This window comes from Canis lupus, chromosome 26 (assembly GCF_011100685.1).
Source record: "Canis lupus familiaris isolate Mischka breed German Shepherd chromosome 26, alternate assembly UU_Cfam_GSD_1.0, whole genome shotgun sequence".
Taxonomy (NCBI): Eukaryota; Metazoa; Chordata; class Mammalia; order Carnivora; family Canidae; genus Canis; species Canis lupus.
The window spans coordinates 4,405,920-4,412,560 of record NC_049247.1 but is presented as its reverse complement, the minus strand read 5'-3'; positions in this window follow the sequence as shown (position 1 = coordinate 4,412,560).

Here is a 6,641-nt window from a genome sequence, read left to right as displayed (position 1 = left end):
GCCTGTTCTCATTAGTGGCCACATTTGGACAGACCCAGATTGGCCCAATCTTGTTAATATTCTTGTTCACATACACGGGTTTTAAATAATAGATGGTCTTGAACGTTTCCCAGGTAGTTTTATTTTGTGTCATATATTTTATCCAAACTTCTTTGAATTATTTAGAATAAAAAAAAGCAGTAATCATGCCATTTACCTCTTCTGATTTTTCCCACTCAGCAAGATCTTAAATTATTCCGATATTTTGCATCAACAACAGAAATAAATAGCCGTATATAAAATTTAGGTCACATCAAGATTTTCTGACCCAATAAAAGTGTTAGTTGGCTAAGAAACTCTTCCAGGCAATTATAAATATGTCAAAATAATGTAAAAGTATGGCATTTGCAATGGAGTCCAGAGTTAGCATTTGAAAGTGGTTGTAAATTGTTATATTTACTATCAAATATATATTTAAAGATACACACTCCTGTGTACTCTTGAGAGCTGACATAACCAAAATTAAATTTTGAGAAACTCTGTAGAGAAGAAAGTCATAGTTTGGTAAGCAAGGTTTTGAGGGAGATCAGGAAATTAAAACAATACTACTACTACTAATGTTGATAATAGGAGTTCAGTTGGGTTGTAGGAGAAGATGGGAGAGGGGGGCTTCCTTCTGTCCCCTAAATCTTGAGACTGCAGGATTTGTCAGCCCAGAATTGGAGCACTAAAGTGGCATGAATTGAGAGATTTCCACTGTCAGAATTTCAGCAGGTCAGGTGGCTTTTTGTGTTACATGAGCTGTATTGCCTTGACCTCCATGGGTCAGTAGTTGGGACTTTAAGGATCATAGTTCATAGAAACTGCTGTCCATTTTTATCTGTTTATTGAATTTCTTATAACTGAAGTCAAACAGAAACTTCTGTCCACCAGTCCCGACAAGTGGAAGTTTTTAACCCTATTGATGCCCAGGGTACACCTCACTGATTCTTACTGAATTGACTAGGAGTAGAGTCTGGGCATGGGAGATTTTTCAAGTTCCCTAGATAATTCTACATATACCCAGAGCTGAAAACCACTTCTACAGGGAACCCTCTGAGTGCTGACATGACTTGATCGAGAATATAACTGAGCCCCCCTCCCCCTTTTTTTTTCTAGGACAGGGTTGATGTTGAGAGGCTGGGACATGTGATTTTACTCCCTTCTCAAGGAAAAAACTCATGCTGTGGGTTTCTCTTTCTAGAGGTCTGCATTTTCCGGACCACAGAGAATAGATAAGAAAGTTGGGCACTTTCATAAGTCTGGGTGTCTGGTGACAGGGTAGCTGTATTTTCCCAGTTGAAGGGAGTGGACCAATTAGAGGCTTTCTGAGGCAAGTGACCCAATTTGGAGGAGGAGGATGGAGGAGCTGTGGTTAGATTGACCAGCTGTCCTGGTTTACTCACAACTGAGGGATTCCTGGAAATTGAGGCTTTCTGTCTTTCTGCAGGAAGGCAAACGGGGATGGTGGATCATTCCATCTCTTAACTCAGATATGGCACCCAAAAGAGCCAGAATATCAACTGGAGGCAGTCAAGAACCTTTCCAGGCAAGGCGAGTCTCATGTCTCCATCCCCAGTGTGACTTAAAGGTGGGAAGCTGATGTCTCTGAGTGGATTCAATGGATATAGGTCAGGGGCACCCAGATAGATTGAGGACTAAAGGATCTCCTCAACTCTGGATTGACCAAGCTCTAGGAATCTAGAAAGCTCCATGACAGATGGAGAAAGCGTCCCTCGAAAATTACCAGGGTTGCTTCCTGCCAAACCAGTTGGATGCAGCAGAGCCAGACTGGATGGCAGTAAGAAAAACAAAAAATGTGATATGCATTGCACTTTATACATGATATACTCACCTTCTTTAAGTCCTGCATTAATTGAAGTGGAGATATGGAAAGATCTACAAAAATCACTTATAGAAGGAGATAGAAGGGACTATGCCTCAGCTGTCCTAGCCCTTTCTTCCTGTGTTAAACAGTCCTGAGGGCAAGCACCTGTGACTGCTTAGCTCCAGAACGGGTATCTGAACAATGCTGAATGTTCCATGATGTTCCAGGCTCATGGAGACATACAGAAACTTGCATTCCCCAGGAACGATACCCAGGCGTGTCCCTGGATAGCTCCATGTCCCTGTCAGATAGGACTACCCACAGGACCCATGATGGACAGATTGTGGGTCTCAGACACAGAGGAGATGATGCCTTTGTCATCATAAACAGATGCTGTGCTGTGCTCTAGACATCCATACCAAGTGTAGAACCACCTTCCCTTTATTGCATCTCAAAGGCCCAGAGGCTCTGAGGTTGTTGTGTGTGAGTGTGGCAAACCTCCCTTGAAAGGCACAGCTAGGGACAGTGACCATCTGGTGGCAAGACCCTGCCCTGGTCTGGCCCTTATTTCTACAGCCCAGGATCAGGTCAGGGTGAGGTGGCCTGAGCTCACAGCGGAGAGGCATCACGTGGGGTGCATCCCACATATATTGACTGTGTCCAGTCCCAAGTAGGTCCCACCTCGTGAGACCTGCCTCGCCATCACCCAGCCTGGGGTTAAGCTCTCTGAAGACTCTGCCCTAATTTCCCACTTCTTAACTCCACCAAGACCATCCGGGTTATGGCCTCCTGACTGCAAAATAATTAACTCTGCTTGCTCAACACGTTTCTCTTTCAGTCCCATTGTGTTGACATTGATAAACTAAGAAATCTTTCTCTGCTTCAAAGTCTTTAAATGTTTGAGATGACGTAGATGCCAGTCCACAGAGAGGTTTTAAAGAAGCACAAGGACAGTTATCCTAAAGGAAGGGGGGGAGCAGTGGATTCCTGGCATCTTGGATGTCTAGATTTCAATGACGATGAGGGTGGAAATCTATGAATACAGGTGTAATCGGTAAAACCAAGTGAGATGGGAAATGATCAGCATTAATGTTCTCTTCATTTGGCTGGAAGTTGGGGGAAAAAAGACGAATCCCCTTGTGCTCAACTGCATCATGCAGATGTCTCTTGGAAGACCTTGTTTCATTTTCACTTCAAAAGAAGTTACAAAAATTAACCTTCATTTTAAAATAACATGACAAGGACATTTGTAAAGGCGAATTTACTGGGAATTATATAAGAATGTTGAAATCATTTTTCTTCTTGTAGTCGGGATCCGAGTTATTTTCTATTTATATGCAAATGTCAGATTCCTGAGCTTATTTTATTTTTTACAATGCTGAAATAGTATTTATTTCCTAAAATTTACATGAGCGGAGTCCCTGATATGATAGCAGAACCGTTCTGATAACAGATTTAGAAAATGCATTCCTGACTCCAAATGTGCAAAGAGCCAACATTGCTCATTTTAATTTTCAGATATGATAAATTATTCTATTTTTCACAAGAGTATAATGATTTATTGATTTTTAAAATCAGCACTGAATTTTAAAGAGAAGTGCTCACCTCTTAGAAGCAAAGCCAATGGGCAGAAACACCGGCTTTCTCATTAATTATCTGCAACCTGCTATCTGTGTAATGACTTCTGGGGGAGAGCCCTTAGTTCTTTTGTGTTTCCCTGGTATCTGTGTATCTGATTGCTTCCATTTTAACTGTATCTTAAGTCCTTTCTGGGAGAGCAACTTATAATTAAAATGATTACTAATTGTGTGTTTTTTAATTAGCTGACGCCTAATGAGAAATTACAAAACAATTTGGTCCCTGCAGGGAGATGAGTGACCAGAGAATAATTGCTATCTCGGGACAGTGTTCTTTATGTTTAGCTCCCTTTCTGCAAACAAGAGCTCATACAATTATAGCTTATTTAGAGCACGATGGAGTATAAACAGGAGAGAAAACAAGACAGTCAGATTTACCCTGCTGTTTCTCATAGTCTTACACACAGACAAGGCCAGGAAAATCAAGCGGGGTCTGAGACATCTGCTCAGGACCCGCCCAAATTCAGCTTGGCCAGGCAACAGCATCTAGAAATTCTACAGACCTAGAGCCCCTGTAGATGCCTGGTGATGCTGAAAATAACCCAAGCCTCAGAGGAAAGATCACATTGGGAGGCAATTATCTGACCCTGTTGGTTTTCAGGGCTGCTATTAACACTGCAAAGCACTTGCTTTGTTCCCTCGCATCTTCTCTTTCCCAGCCAGCTCCAGTCCTCATTAGCCAAGGTCCTTCTTACGAGATGATAAATGAGAGGAGAATCCATTTGAAATGAATGAACATTATCAAGACATGCGTGCTTAGTGACTTGCCTGCAAATGTCATGTCTGTGTGTGCAAGGAATTCATTATAGCACCCATTTTAATGTAGTCTGATCAATGCAGGGACTCACCTTGCTCATACGGAAGCAGAGGCAGATCCCAGCCTGAGGTGATAGTGCATCTGACGTCATCAGAGTATGATTCCCCAAGGCTGCCATCTTTGACCTTGCTTACAGATACTTTTGTGAAGGAGCAACCCATAGCATGCTTTCAGGTAGGCTGTTATTTTAATCTCTCACTTGTGAAGATATTATAGGTCAATGGTTAGCAACATCAGAATCACCTGGAAGGCTTGTGAAAACGGACTGCTCAGCCCCAACCCCAGAGTTTCTGACTGGGCAGTTCTGGGACCTGAGAATTTTTACTTCCATAGCACCTTGTGGTGCTATGTCCAGAGAGCACTCTGAAAACAATGGCCATGGGTTATGAGGGACATTGCTGGAAACAGAATAATTCTATCTGGAGGATACGGGAAGTTTAGTCTCTGTTCCAGCTGTGGCTATCACTATTGCCCTGATCTGAAAGAGTTTTCTGCAGCACCAATGAATACAGTCTGTTTGCATGGCCTGCCTATAAGCAAGGGGCAGCAGGGGGGCGGGGCGGGGGAGCCTAGTGTTTCCAGAGGACTTCGGGCTTAGTTAGGAACAGCAGAGGCATTGCAGGGGGGAGTGGAGCCAATATAAGGAGGGAAGAGACCAAGGGACATTTAATTATGGAAATCATACTCCTTTGATGGTGATTTGAAAAATAAATAGGTAGAATCAATAAGACAGCCTAGACTTTGGAGTCAAATTGTCTCAGGGTCCTGGTTCCATGACTCAGCACTGTAAACTTGGCCAAGTCTCTTTGAAAGTTTAAGCCATAGTTCCTTCTCTGTAGAATGGAATGCATGCAACTTACTTTGCAAAAACAAACAAACAAACAACTTACTTTGCAGAGGTATTATGGAGAGCAAATGGAATACTGCTTAGTGTAGAGTAAGAGCTCAATATGTGTTAGGTACAGTCATCCTCCCTCTTCTCATCAAACTACTAGTGAAAAACATAGATGAGTTGGGGTATAATCTTGGGAATTAGGAAGCCTTTCTAATATCTGTGAAAGCTCCTATTAAAAAGTGAAGTCTAGGGGCACCTGGGTGGCTCAGTCAATTAAGTGTCCGCCTTTGATGATCTCAGGGTCCTGGGATCGAGCCCCAGGTTAGACTTTCAGCGGGGAGTCTGCTTCTCCCTCTCCCTCTCTCTCACAAATAAATAAACAAAATCTTTCAAAAAACGTGGGGGTCTATTGTAGAATGGAAAGAAAATTAATTTATGTATAAGATTTTACTTAGTTGTAAAATAAGCTTTTTATTTTAGTTATTTAGCAATTATTTATTAATCAAATAATCATGCTAATACATGAATAAATATAAAAAGAGATGTGTTTTCTGAAGGAGAAAGAAAGACATGAGGTTGTTTGAGCAGTTGTAACATGGGGAAAATGGCCCACCAGAGGTTTAGAAAATGGTATTTCATGACCTAAGAGTTAGGAGAAAAATTGGGAAAAATAAACCAGCATTCCACTATTCAAGGTTCCCAAAGTGTGTACTCCAACCTCTCTTTCCTCCCTGAACATTATGACCTCTGCATCTTATTTTCTTCCACATCTTCTTTTTCACTTGAACAATCCTTACTGAGCCTCAATTGCCCATCTGTAAATGCAGACAATAATACCATCCCATAAGGTTGTTGAATAGAGTATTTGAGCATACCTGGTTTGCAGTAAACGTGATATAAATGCTTGCTACTATTATTATTACCTCCTACATGATCCACTTCCAATGCCAACTTCCATGTTAGCCTCCCCTGGTGGTCCCAGCTGAGTGGCCATCTCCCCCACAGTCTCCAGAGAAGAACTGGCCAGAGGACAATCTGCTGGGTCGAAGCAGAGGAAGTGTATTATTATGTAGAATGAGCCAATAAAAGGTGCCTGGTTATCATTTTGGTAAAAATTCAGCTGTATAGAGGGTATTTTGAGTTTTGTTTTAAACTGAGAAGTGTTATATTAGGGAACACAGAAAAAATATGTATCACGTGGGAAGATACAGAGGAGGAGTCTGCAGAAGAAAACAGAGGGCTAGGATTTGTATATTGTCTCAACCACAGAGCCAACAGTCTGGGCTGAGACACATCACAAAAAATCACATGCATGGGGTTGTCCTGGTGACAGGCACCTGCTGTTCTCACATGGATGATTCTAGAAGGGGAAAAAGGAATATAAGGAGGAAATGACAGTGATCAGAGACCACGGGAGAACGTGGTCTGTGAGATCCCTTTTAGGAACAATTTGAAAGGGAGTTCAGATTCATTTTCAGAGGCTGTGAAAAGTAAAAGTTCTGGTGA